This window comes from Salvelinus fontinalis, chromosome 1 (genome assembly GCF_029448725.1).
Source record: "Salvelinus fontinalis isolate EN_2023a chromosome 1, ASM2944872v1, whole genome shotgun sequence".
NCBI lineage: Eukaryota > Metazoa > Chordata > Actinopteri > Salmoniformes > Salmonidae > Salvelinus > Salvelinus fontinalis.
This window is the reverse complement of record NC_074665.1, coordinates 54726823-54741155: the sequence shown is the minus strand read 5'-3', so window position 1 is coordinate 54741155 and position 14333 is coordinate 54726823. Positions and strand designations below refer to the sequence as shown.

Sequence of the window (14333 nt, the reverse complement as noted above, 5' to 3'; positions counted from 1 at the left end):
ATTCAATTGTGCATTACAAATACAAAAATATTACTTTCAAATGCAATATCCTAATACAAATTCGAAATGATGGAATTCAATTACAATTTTTGTTGGTACTGAAATTACTCCATACTTTTGTTGGTACTGAAATTACTCCATACCATCTCTCTCTCTCTCCTGCTCTGTCAATGTTTTTTTCCCTCTGCCACAATGCATTTGGCAAGGAGTGGAGCACCTAGTGAATTACATCACTGCCAAAGCGTGGTACAGTACGCGTTTCCGATCTCTCTAACCTCTACCCATCACACTGGGCCCTGCACGCTGGCATGACATGGCACGATGAAAGCATGCCAGTGTTGATGTGCATCTGCATGCCGTGGGTTGATTTTGGAGAATACCTAGTGTTCCTGCCAGACCTGTGATAACTATAGTTTTTAAATATGCTTTATGGAAAGTAACTATTTTATGGGGGGAACAAATAATTACTTTGGAGGTGACTATTTTCATTAAGATCCCAAAAAATGACTACTTTTGAAAACTATTTGAATACAGATCTCAGAAAATAGCTACTTATATACAGATGTTACAGCTCTCGTTTGTCGAAGGAAGAGTGGACCAAAGCGCAGCGTGGAAAGTGTTCATGATTATTTTATTTCAAAAACACTCAAGCAAAATAATAAACGTGAAAACGAAAGTGCACAGGATTAGCTGCCTTCAACTAAAGGCAGGGCTGTATCAGGAACTGCATAAATAGATTGAATAGAGCAAAAATGTATATTCCATTCTATCTGATATAAGTTCATATGTGATGTACACAATATATTTTTATCTCAACATTCTCAGTGAATTGATAGTAATGTGTTTATTTTTGTTTTTCATCCATAGCCACAAATACAGCCTTCCAGCCCCAGCCACCACGAGCACCTCACCCAAGAAAGACTAGTAAAAACAGCCCACACCGAGGGCCACAGTGACCCCCAGAGAGGGAGGAGGACCAGGGGAGATGGATCCCACTGCACAGACTCTGACACACCCACTGGAAGCCCGGCCATGGGTGTGGACACTCCACCAGTGCCTTACCCAGATGAATTGAGTGTGCTGCTTAGCACCCAGCTCAACAACCATGTCAGAGAGGGTCCTGGAACCAGCCCCAGTCCCACCCAGGGGTTTCCTGCAGCCAGCAGACCAACACCAGGAGCTCTGTCCAGGCCAAAGGGAGGGCAGCACGCCTTTCCATTGGGGCCACAGGGCCCTGGCTGCCCTCGCATCCTGCAGCCGCCACGCCTCCACAAGCGTGTGTCCATCCCGGCTCTGCCTCAGGGGGGCACTAATGGCTCTCTTCTTCGATCGGGGTCTTCAGCATTGCTGGCCAACCACAGGACCAAGCAGCTGCCGCCTCCCTCCAGGGGCCTGCCCTGCTTCAACTCTGGTCCCCAGGCGGTGAGGCCGTCTCTGGACCATGGGGTGCTCGCTAAGCCCCGGGCTCTGGGGGTCAGGAGGGAACTTGGGAGAACCAGCCCTCCTAGCCCTAGTCTGGAAATGCCAGACCTGGGACTGCTCAGAGCCAGAGTCCTGGTTCCCCCCAGCCTCTCATTCATCCGCATGCCAAAGATCCACTGAAGAGTTCACATAATCAAACATGACATGTTATATACTGTATAACATCCCTCCTCTTCCACCTGCTCATTGTTCCAGCTCACCATGTGTGTGTCCATATGTGCGTGTGCCAACAGCTCCTTATGGACATTCAGGAACTGCCCTTAACTATTGTTTGAACTTCTGCTGAACTGAACAGAATATGTAGCATAGTCCTGTCTTAAAATGTACAAAATGCAAAGGTACAGTGCACATCTATTCAAAATGGCTCCCACAGGTTATGACTGAGATACACTGAAGGACTGTTTTATCCTTTATAAAATGTCCAGTCACTTGCTTGGCAGCCTTTAATTGCACATTGTCTTATGCAGAAAAAGAATGACTAACAATCATAGTTTCTCTTTGCTAATCTCTCACATGTACTGTACATGTTTTTTTAAAGAATGTTCCACTCAACTCTACTCAAACTCACATGGGTCCTTCCATTGAAACAGCAGCGCATGGTTTGACTACAGGCTTACATGACCTCAGAAATGTTCAATTCCTCCCAGAGCGTAAAAAAAAGAATGAAAGAAAAAAAGCAGATTGGGGAAAGAAATACAGAGTGGAGTTTTCTGCTTAAACAGGGGAATGGGTTGAAAGAACAATCGTTCACTAGAAAGTTTCAAGTATTTCCTCTAGAATATGTCCTTCCACTAAACTCCCTGATGTACCTCTTTCATACCAAGTGACAGGTACCACTAAACTCCCTGATGTACCTCTTTCAGACCAAGTGACAGGCACCACTAAACTCCCTGATGTACCTCTTTCAGACCAAGTGACAGGCACCACTAAACTCACAGTGAACTCCTGAACACTGAGTAACATAGGTTTACCATATAGTACCTACTAGATAGTTTTGGTTCGGTAATGGTTATGATTAAGACAACATTATTGAACATCACTTCATTACATTTAGGCTTTTTTAGATACTATTATTTAAATATTTAGCACCCATAATTCGACCACACAGGATTAAGATAACTTTAAAAAAAAGTGTGCACATACAGTCACACGAGGAATCTTTGCTCAAGCATAAACACAATTACAACTCTCGCACAACTCTCCTGAATAAAACACAGTTCATCTTGTAGTCCTGTTCCACCTCTGAGGAAAGATGTTGGGGCACCAATTCGGACTGTACTGTATGTGAGTGAGTGTGCAAGTTTGTGTGTCTGTCTGTTGCTCCTCCTTTCCTCTGTGAGGTTTTAGTGTGTTTTGAGTTATAAGGGCTTAGTTCAGTTTGAGGATTTGAGGAGTTTGAGGGTTGTGTTTATCTCCTTTTCAGAACAGTGGTTAATGTTTGGATGCCTCTAGAAAGGGAGAGTGTGTTATTAAATGGTTTCTGATAGAGACTATGGCAGCTTCCATGCATGGGGGCTATGGCTGTAGGTTTATGACTGTGTCACTCTCTGTTTTACAGTACCCAATAATACATACTACACATACACATGGAAAACAAAGCATACACACAATTCTGGAGAGTCCCCAGGGACATTGATCCATCTGTCCCCTACAGCAAAACAAGATGGCTGCCTGTGTGTGTGTGTGTGTGTGTGTGTGTGTGTGTGTGTGTGTGTGTGTGTGTGTGTGTGTGTGTGTGTGTGTGTGCGTGCGTGCGTGCGTGCGTGCGTGCGTGCGTGCGTGCGTGCGTGCGTGTGTGAGACCAGGTTTCCATCCAACCTTTTTATGCACGTAAAGTAAAAGGAAGATAAAACATTTCATGACAGGAATGATGAAAACTTTCCAAATGTCGACAAAACAAAATACGCTAGACAAAATGGGATTCTTTTGGGTTGGTAAAATAAATTATGTGAGAAATGTCTGTTGACACACTTTTATGCCAAAATATGGACTGTTGGAAGTCAGAAGTTTACATACACCTTAGCCAAATACATTTAAACTCAGTTTTTCACAATTCCTGACATATAATCCTAGTAAAAATTCCCTGTCTTAGATCAGTTAAGATCACCACTTTATTTTAGGAGTGTGAAATGTCAGAAAAATAGCAGAGAAAATGATTTATTTCAGCTTTTATTTCTTTCATCACATTCCCAGTGGGTCAGAAGTTTACATACACTCCATTAGTATTTGGTAGCATTGCCTTTAAATTGTTTAACTTTGGTCAAACGTTCCGGGTAGCCTTCCACAAGTTCCCACAATAAGTTGGATGAATTTTGGCCCATTCTTCCTGACAGAGCTGGTGTAACTGAGGCAGGATTGTAGGCCTCTTTGCTCACACACACATTTTCAGTTCTGCCCACACATTTTCTATGGGATTGAGGTCAGGGCTTTGTGATGGCCACTCCAATACCTCGACTTTGTCGTCCTTAAGCCATTTTGCCACAACTTTGGAAGTATGCTTGGGGTCATTGTCCATTTGGAAGACCCATTTGCGACCAAGATTTAACTTCCTGACAGATGTCTTGAGATGCTGCTTCAATATATCCACATAATTTTCCTACCTCATGATGCCATTTATTTTGAAGTGCACCAGTCGCTCCTGCAGCAAAGCACCCCCACAACATGATACTGCCACCCCCGTGCTTCACGGTTGGGATGGTGTTCTGTGGCTTGCAATCCTCCAAACATAATGATGGTCATTATGGCCAAACAGTTATATTTTTGTTTCATCAGACCAGAGGATATTTCTCCAAAAAGTACGATCTTTGTCCCCATGTACAGTTGCAATTTGTAGTCTGGCTTTTTTATGGCGATTTTTGGAGCAGTGGCTTCTTCCTTGCTGGGCGGCCTTTCAGGTTATGCCGATATAGGGCTCATTTTACTGTAGATATAGATACTTTTATACCCGTTTCCTCCAGCATCTTCACAAGGTCCTTTGCTGTTGTTCTGGGATTGATTTGCACTTTTTGCACCAAAGTAAGTTTATCTCTAGGAGACAGAACGCATCTCCTTCCTGAGCGGTAAGACTGCTGTGTGGTCCCATGGTGTTTATACTTGCGTACTATTGTCTGTACAGATAAACGTGGTGCCTTCAGGCATTTGGAAATTGCTCCCAAGGATGAACCAGACTTGTGGAGGTCAACAATTTTTTCTGAGGTCTTGGCTGATTTCTTTTGACTTTCCCATGATGTCAAGCAAAGAGCCACTAAGTTTGGCCTTGAAATACATCCACGGGTATACCTCCGATTGACTCAAATTATGTCAATTAGCCTATCAGAAGCTTCTAAAGCCATGACATCATTTTCTGTAATTTTCCAAGCTGTTTAAAGACTCAGTCAACTTCTGACCCACTGGAGTTGTGATACAGTGAAATAATCTGTCTGTAAACAATTGTTGGAAAAGTTACTTGTGTCATGCACAAAGTATATGTCCAAACCGACTTGCCAAAGCTATAGTTTGTTAACAAGAAATTTGTGGAGTTGTTGAAAAACGATTTTTAATGACTCCAACCTAAGTGTATGTTAACTTCCGACTTCAACTGTATATAATGAACATCATAATGAGCGAGTCACACGATGATGTGTGGTCCTCCCACTACAAGTCTTCTGGAAAGTATGCAGTTCATTAGGCTACAGATGAAATATGTCATGATTTACTTCACCTGGTGGTGAAAGTGGTGATGAGCTTGATGCTTTTTCCCAATAAATATCGATGGTCTTATTCTGGTGATATGATCATCAATGCTTGGCTGCCGTTTGACAAATAAAAATAATCTCTCTTTTGTCCACAATAATCTCATCATGTAGGCTGTAACCGCACTGTATCTGCAAGCTGTTGGCTCGAGTGGGCGCACTTGCTATATAACTCAACATTTTTTGTAAGAAAACCATCAGTAGAGTTGAAAGTGGGATGGGAAACACATTTAATTTCGGTACATGGGAATTTAACTGCAAAAGGTATTTTTATGTGCACTACGTCATCACACAGCCTTTTATCCACAACAAGTCGATTTGATGGAATCACATCTCTGGTGGGAAAATGCGCATATTGTTTCTATTCAGATTTGAGAATATTCACATGAAAATCTGTCGCCAATTGGATGGAAACCTAGCTTGTGTCTGTTTTGTGTGAGAGAGAATATTTGTGTACCATGGTGAGATGTCTTCCCATGCCATACGGACCTGTCAGTCAACACTGCTTGGTAATGCCAAACAGATAAATCAATAAGAGAGAGAAAGAGAGACAGAGAGAGATGTGTGTGGTACGGTCCGGAGAATAGCCCAAAAGTATCACCCCACTGTGTGTGTCTCTAGACACACCAATCTGGCAGTGGGTGTGTGTGAGAGATGTATAATATATGCCGACAGACCACAGAAATCATGCTAGGGAGAAATGGTAGTGCCGTTCTGTCCATCAGCCATTCAATAGCTTTCATCAATAATTCTAAAGCAGGAGTCTAGCAAGCTCAGGGGTGTCCAACAGGTCGATCTCGCAGCCCGCCTGGGAGTACCTCGCCAAACAAACTGTGAAATCGCAAACTGTCATAAACAAATCTCACAAAATATCAGACACTGCGAGGTCCCGGGTACTATCCAATCAAAGCCACATTGATTTCATTCCACAGCTGGTTAGCAACAATTGGCATAGGAAACCAAACATAACACAATATTTGCCAATTCATTTACATCAATCTTGCCCCTGTCTGTGTGGTGCATGCTTTTGTCTATCACCTTTTCTAGCCAGTTAGCGATGCTAATGATAGCCGTATTGAGTGTAGACATAAAGGCTTTTCCCAAAACCTTTCTCTATTAAATGTTACTTGCAAAGCAAGTCTACCAGACACAATGGTATCATGATTATTTGTATCAACAGGGTGGGCATTTGTTTTGCAAACTCTGCCATGATGTGCAGTAGGCCTACAGCAACATCGCTAGCCAAACACATTCCTCTCTTGCTAGGTGCACACTCAAACATTTATATTTGTTACTTTTTGTCAAAACCTCAAAAATTGTGTTCTGATGTGATTTATATATTGGCATGAACTCTAAACATCCAATTTTGTGGGTCCTCTATAAGTAATTGTAATTTTGAGAGTGAAACAGAAAAGGATAGAAAGGAAATACAAATAAATGAGTAGCTCGCAACATTTTTAAAAGTAGCTCTAATGTCAGAAAATGTTGGAGACCCCTGAGCTAGCTAAACCACAACAAAGAGCCAAAAAATGCAATTAAACAAGTTAAATGAATTTGCTATTTCTAGCACCTTCTCTTTAGTGGAGAAACTAACAACCTGTTTTGTACACTGTGTTAGTTAATGGGACACCGAAGGGACATGGCTGCCTGCCTATCATCATTAGGATAGTATACTTAACTGTTTTGTAGTTATTGCTAAAGAATACCGATTTAATGCAATTGAGCAGGTTCAATTTAGGACAGGGTTGTCCCCTCTGCTGTTTTGATGTCTGTCCAGGTTTTGGGCTTACACTGATCACATGTCTAACAACATGGAGGGTTAATTCATTTTCGTAAGTCTACCTGCACTATTTATGCAACAGGACTGCAATTCCCTCCTGTTTCCCCACTACTTACACCTACACCACTATGATTTACACACCCCTTACCTCATCTGTAGCAATGTTTTACACAGCCTTTAGCTCATTTGTTGATTAATTACTTACTATGGTGTAATTGCAACCTTAGAGAGAGGTATTTGTGTGTCTTAAATATTCATAAAAACAATACATTTCTAGTTCCTGTATTTCATGTTGAATCACTAAACAGCTCCATCCTGCTGTATTGCATTGTCCCATTGTATAACGTGCAATACTGTATTGAATTAAGAACAATATTAACCGATCTCGATACTGATATTGAAGCAACGCTATGTCTAACAACTGCTAACATTTACGCAAATGAATAAGAAAAGAGTCAAAAGCTTAGCTATTCAGAGATGCACTGTAAGTATATGTAGGTGAGGCTGACAGAACACTAAACTGGAAACAGGCTACTTGTTTTTTTTGTTTTTTACTAGATTTATGGTGTTGTTTAACTTTCTCCCTGTTTGTACTGCACTGATATTCTCTCTAATCAAGATTGTGTAAGATCACAATAAAGGCTCTACCAAACCTGCCAAGTCTGTTTGAGTCATTTAGCTCCGGTCAAGCAGCAAAAGATGTCAGGTTCTTGTTTTGCAGGGTTGCACTTCTTCATGCTATAAAGCTGGTAGCATCAAACCCTGTTAATGTGGGCCATTGTTGTCTTTTGCTCATTTTCATCCTGACCTTTTCATCAACTGATTCAGACCTGCCATGCCAGATATGTGGATGTCAAGTGACATTCATTGATATAATACTATGGGGTCAATTTCACGCCATATGTATTCAAAATAAAATAAATCGTGAACATGAAAAATAAATTTGAGAATGTACACATTATATTTTCGAGGATGGGTAAAATAATAGATGTTGAAATCAAAAACCAAAGAATTGAAAGCAAAATGTATAGAATTGTAAACAAAAATAAGACATCAAAATCAAAACCCCAAAACTTGTAAGGAAATACATTTAAGGCCAGCATCCCGGAGTCACCTCTTCACTGTTGAAGTTGAAACTGGTGTTTTGCGGGTACTATTTAATGAAGCTGCCAGTTGAGGACTTGTGAGGCGTCTGTTTCTCAAACTAGACACTCTAATGTGCTTGTCCTCTTGCTCAGGGCCTCCCACTCCTCTTTCTACTCTGGTTAGAGCCAGTTTGAGCTGTTCTGTGAAGGGAGTAGTACACAGCGTTGTATGAGATCTTCAGTTTCTTGGCAATTTCTTGCATGGAATTGCCTTCATTTCTCAGAACAAGAATAGACTGACGAGTTTCAGAAGAAGGTTATTTGTTTCTGAGCATTTTGAGCCTGTAATCGAATCCACAAATGCTGATGCTCCAGATACTCAACTAGTCTAAAGAAGGCCAGTTTTATTTATTCTTTAATAAGGAGAACAGTTTTCAGCTGTGCTAACATAATTCCAAAAGGGTTTTCTAATGATCAATTAGCCTTTGAAAATTATTAACTTGGATTAGTTTACACAACGTGCCATTGGAACACAGGAGTGATAGTTGCTGATAATGGGTCTCTGTACGCCTATGAGATATTCCATAAAAAATCTGCTGTTTCCAGCTACAATAGTCATTTACAACATTAACAATGTCTACAATGTATTTCTGATCAATTTGATGTTATTTAATGGACAAAAATTGCTTTTCTTTCAAAAACAAGGACATTTCTAGGAGACCCCAAACTTTTGAACGGTAGTGTAGATCGAGAGAGAGATGTCTACATACAGAATGTGCAAGCTATCATTCTAAAGGGTTATCTCTGAGTCCAGTGTGTACAGAGTTCCAGGTTGTGCAGAAGGCATGTTTTAAATATACTGAACAAAACTATAAACGCAACATGCATCAATCTCAAAGATTTTGCTGAGTTACTGTGAATGTAAGAAAATCAGTAAATTTAAATAAATTCATTAGCCCCTAATCTATGGATTTCACATGACTGGGCTCCCACTGGGGAGCCCACAGGTGAAGAAGCTGGATGTGGAGGTCCTGGGCTGGCGTGGTTGTACGTGGTCTGCGGTTTTGAGTCCATTTGGACGTATTGTCAAATTCTTAAAAATTACATTGGAGGCTGCTTATTCTTAAAATGAAAGATTTATGTGCTTGTATAAAGCAAAATACACTATTTAGACGAAAGTATGAGGACACCATGTCAAATTAGTGGATTCGACTATTTCAGCCACATGGTTGCTGACAGGTATTTAAAATCGAGCACATAGCCATGCAATCTCCAAAGTCAAACATTGGTCTTACTGAAGAGCTCAGTGACTTTCAATGTGGCACAGTCATAGGATGCCACCTTTTAAACAAGTCAGTTTGTCAAATTTAGAGCTGCCCTGCTCAACTGTAAGTGCTGTTATTGTGAAGTGGAAACATCTAGGAGCAACAACAGCTCAGCCACAAAGTGGTAGCCCACACAAGCTCACAGAACGGGACTGGCGAGTGCTAAAGCGAGCTGCGCATAAAAATGGTCTGTCCTCAGTTGCAACACTCCCTACCGAGTTCCAAACTGCCTCTGGAAGCAACGTCAGCACAATAACTGTTCATCGGCAGCTTCATGAAATGGGTTTCCATGACTGAGCAGCCGCACACAAGCCTAAGATCACCATGTGCAATGCCAAGCGCCGGCTGGAGTGGTGTAAAGCTCGCCGCCATTGGACTCTGGAGTGACGCTTCACAATCTGGCACTCCGACGGAAAAATATGGGTTTGGTGGATGCCAGGAAAAGGCAACCTGCCCGAATGTATAGTGCCAAATGTAAAGTTTGGTGAAGGAGGAATAATGGTCTTGGGCAGTTTTTCATGGTTCGGGCTCACTAATGCTCTTGTGGCTGAATGGAAGCAAGTCCCTGCAGCAATGTTCCAACATCTAGTAGAAAGCCTTCCCTGAAGAGTTGAAGCTGTTATAGCATGAAAGGGGGGACCAACTCCATATTAATGCCCTTGATTTTTTAATGAGATGTTCGACGAGCAGGTATCCACATACTTTTGGTCATGTAGTGTACATAGAAAACGGAAAACTTTCTGTGGGAACTTGAACTTCAGTGTCAATACAGACACAGTACAAAACAACATTACTCATGGTTGTCATGAGGTGTCCCTAGATGCTTTTAACGAAGAAATGCTCCAGTCTGTCACTCATCACTGCTTAGCAGCAGCAAACAGAAAATCTATGTTACATGTTGTGTGTCTCTAGAAACACCAAGCTGCCCGTGTGTTCTTATTGGATCTGTGTGGTGTGTGTGCCTACGGGGCAGAGATAAACCATGCCAGGGAGAAAGGGAGTTAAAGGGAGTCACTTCAATTTTTTATAGTATTCTCTACAGTGCACACTCAAATACCTCTCTACCGTGGATCTCTGCATAGGACGCCCTTCAAGAGTACTCACTTTAACCTCTCTGCAAATCAGCACTTTTAAGAACATGTGAATATTAATCTTATACTGCTGAAGAAAAGCATTCAAGAAACATATTATTTTTTAGGCTACAGATTAGAATAGTACAGGGATTGTTTGCCACAGTCTGAAAGGCAGCAGCCGTAGCTGAGAATTGAATCCACACTGGTGGGAACCACTTAAAAACACTTGGTGACTGACTAACAAGAAGTCTGGCAGGTGGTCAAGATTCTCACATCACCATGTATTTATTCTGTATTTCTGTCTATTCAATACAACGCTAATAGATTCGATTGATTCTATCTCTACTGTAAGGCCGGGCTAAAGAAAGAATATCCATGGACAGATATAGACTCCAGGGTTTAATTAGAGCAACCACACAACTTCAGGGGACAAATAAAATCTAAGGATAAATCATATGAGCAGATAGGTGGCCCTTGTTGTTGCACTAAACCCTAAAATGAACAGCTATCCCAGCAACTCTTGCTCCATATACCCCAGAACCACAGTCACTCAATTACGGTCCCACACTAGCTTTACTCGGATAGAGCTAATTTAGTTTAGTGAGTTTTGGATGAGTTTTGGATGAGGAAAGTGTTGGCCTTGATTCCAACAGTTAACTTTTCAGCAAACCCCCCTAAACCCTGTAGCAAATTGGAGAGTCTAATAATAATTCTGGCAAAAGTGCTGGTTTGATCAACTATAAATACATTTTTACTCTGATGTCTTTATTACACATTAATTACATGCCAAGTAAGATCTTACCTTAATGAAACATGTATGTACAGTATTACAAATGTCCATGGTTAGCCTTTGTTTTGTCCGTTAATGACACCTCAGTTTTCATCGAAAGGAAATGTATTCCAATATTGATAAAAATGCTGTGTTTCTGAATTCATGTGATGGTTTCAGATACTTAAACTGTGAAACAACACCAAGGCACAGAGGCACTTTTACTATTTTTTATATTTTAGGTATTTTCTACCACACCGCCACAGTGTAGGCTACCGTGCGATACCTTCAAATGTTCACAAATGCTGCAGGCAAGATGGCTTGTTTTGAAATTGAAAAGGAGGAGTGAGAGAGATGATGGCAGCAGAACATGGTCATAATCAGATCCCCAGACGCCCGGCTTCAATATAAAACTCCCTTATTTTGGACTCGATTTCACTGCTTTATTCGAGCTCATGTCTTTGCATACAAATTCCAATCACTGTGGGTCAGATTCCTTTCCTACACACTTTTGAGTAGTTGGTATTTAGACTTACCTTATTTAGGCCATAACAGGCTTTTCAGGTGTGGCTGTCTTGCACTCACTGAATAAATGTAATTTAACCAATGAAAAATGACCACTTGCTGACCAAAATATTGTATTGTGGAGATGTCATTCAATGGGATTTTCAGTACATTTATCTAAAGCTATCCCTTTAAAAATGACTGAAAGCAAATAATTACATGGGGGCTAATAGGCTAACATTTCATTCTTGTTGAAGGAGAAAGAAAAAGGATGACAGATCATGCAGTCTTATTCAAAGTGAGAAATGCAGCAGGACCTCATTGGAGATCTATCTCTTCTATGTAACGAGCTATGCCAAAACTGAAACCTAGCCACTTACTCTTATCTTAGCAAACAGTAGCTAGCTGCACACGTTTTTAGATAGCTAGTTAATAGTTTATCCCGACAACATTGACAATCATTAAATGTTTGTTTTCAGCCATACAGTGCATTCGGAAAGTATTCAGACCACTTTACAGTTTGTATAGGTTATAGACTTATTCTAAAATATATATATTTTTAAATGTCCTCATCAATCTACACACAATACCCCATAATGACAAAGCGAAAACTGTTTTTGGGATATTTTATGCAAATGTATAAAAATTAAAAAATAAATACTTACATAAGTATTCAGACCCTTCTCTACAAGACTCACAATTTAGCTCTGGTGCATCCTGTTTCCATTGATCATCCTTGAGATGTTTCTACAAATTGATTGGAGTCCACCTTTGGTAAATTCTATTGATTGGACATGATTTGGAAAGGCACACACCTGTCTATATAAGCTCCCACAGTTGACAGTGCATGTCAGAGCAAAAACCAAGCTATGAGTTCGAAGGAATTGTCCGTAGAGCTCCGAAACAGGATTGTGTTGAGGCACAGATCTGGGGAACGGTACCAAGAAATCTCTGCAGCATTGAAGGTCCCCAAGAACAGTGGCCTCCATCATTCTTAAAATGAAAGAAGTTTGGAACCACCAACACTCTTCCTAGAGCTGGCCCGCCTTGCCAAACTGTCAGGGAGATGACCATTATGCCGTAATGTGTGTAGATTGATTAGGGAAAAATAATGTAATCTTTTTTAGAATAAGGCTGTAAAGTAACAAAATGTGGTCAAGGGTCAAGGGGTCTGAATACTTCCCAAATATACTGTATGTCCTGGAGAGTTACCCTCCTGTAACCTATCAACTAGCTAGCTATTGAAATCAGGTGCACTAGATTAGGGTTTGTAGAAAATTTACAGGACAGTAACTCTCTAGGAGTGCTCTGTATCAGATCATGTTGGATCTTACATCAAGTTTGTTGATTCCATCTCGATCTGGTCATCCTCATTAACCTGTACTGCTCTGGCGTTCCGCCAGCGGAACTCCTCCCACATTCCACTGAAAAGGCAGAGCGTGAAATTCAAAATATATTTTTATATATATATATATATATATATATATATATATATATATATATATATATATATATATATATATATATATATATGCACATTTGTGGCCTGCTGGAGGTCATTTTGCAGGGCGCTGGCAGTGCACCTCCTTGCACAAAGGCGGAGGTAGCGGTCCTGCTGCTGGGTTGTTGCCCTCCTACGGCCTCCTCCACGTCTCCTGATGTACTGGCCTGTCTCCTGGTAGCGCCTCCATGCTCTGGACACTACGCTGACAGACACAGCAAACCTTTTTGCCACAGCTCGCATTGATGTGCCATCCTGGATGAACTGCACTACCTGAGCCACTTGTGTGGGTTGTAGACTCCGTCTCATGCTACCACTAGAGTGAGAGCACCGCCAGCATTCAAAAGTGACCAAAACATCAGCCAGGAAGCATAGGAACTGAGAAGTGGTCTGTGGTCACCACCTGCAGAATCACTCCTTTTTTGGGGGATGTCTTGCTAATTGCCTATAATTTCCACCTTTTGTCTATTCCATTTGCACAACAGCATGTGAAATGTATTGTCAATCAGTGTTGCTTCCTAAGTGGACAGTTTGATTTCACAGAAGTGTGATTGACTTGGAGTTACATTGTGTTGTTTAAGTGTTCCCTTTATGTTTTTGAGCAGTGTATAATTTTTGACTAACCTTGATATGCTTCATCAGATGACAGTCCTATAATATCAGGTTATACATACACTTATGTTTTGTTCGAAAATGTGCATATTTAGAGCTGAAATCAGTGGTTATACATTGTGCTAACGTAGCTACTTTTTCCCACAACGTCCGGATATTTTTCTGACACTTTTTCTGACACACATATTCTGACCAAATAGCTATTCATAAACATAACTAAAAAATACATGTTGTATAGGAAATGATAGATACACTAGTTCTTAATGCAATCGCCGTGTTAGAATTCTAAAAATAACTTCATTGCGACATAAGGCTTAGTTATGGCGAGCGAGTGCCCAAAACCTGGGCGCAAAACTAATAGTACACAGTTCGACAGATATATGAAATAGCATCATAAAATGGGTCCTACTTTTGCTCATCTTTCATCAGAATGTTGTACAAGAGGTCTTTGTCAAGAACAATAGTTGTTTG

The 14333-nt window shown here is 40.8% G+C and overlaps 1 pseudogene; it reads left to right on the top strand.

Annotated features, from left to right (window-relative positions):
* The window catches only part of LOC129858822 (serine-rich coiled-coil domain-containing protein 2-like), a 124008-nt pseudogene extending 116363 nt beyond the window's left edge, over positions 1–7645 (top strand).
* The last annotated feature ends 6688 nt before the right edge of the window (positions 7646–14333 follow it).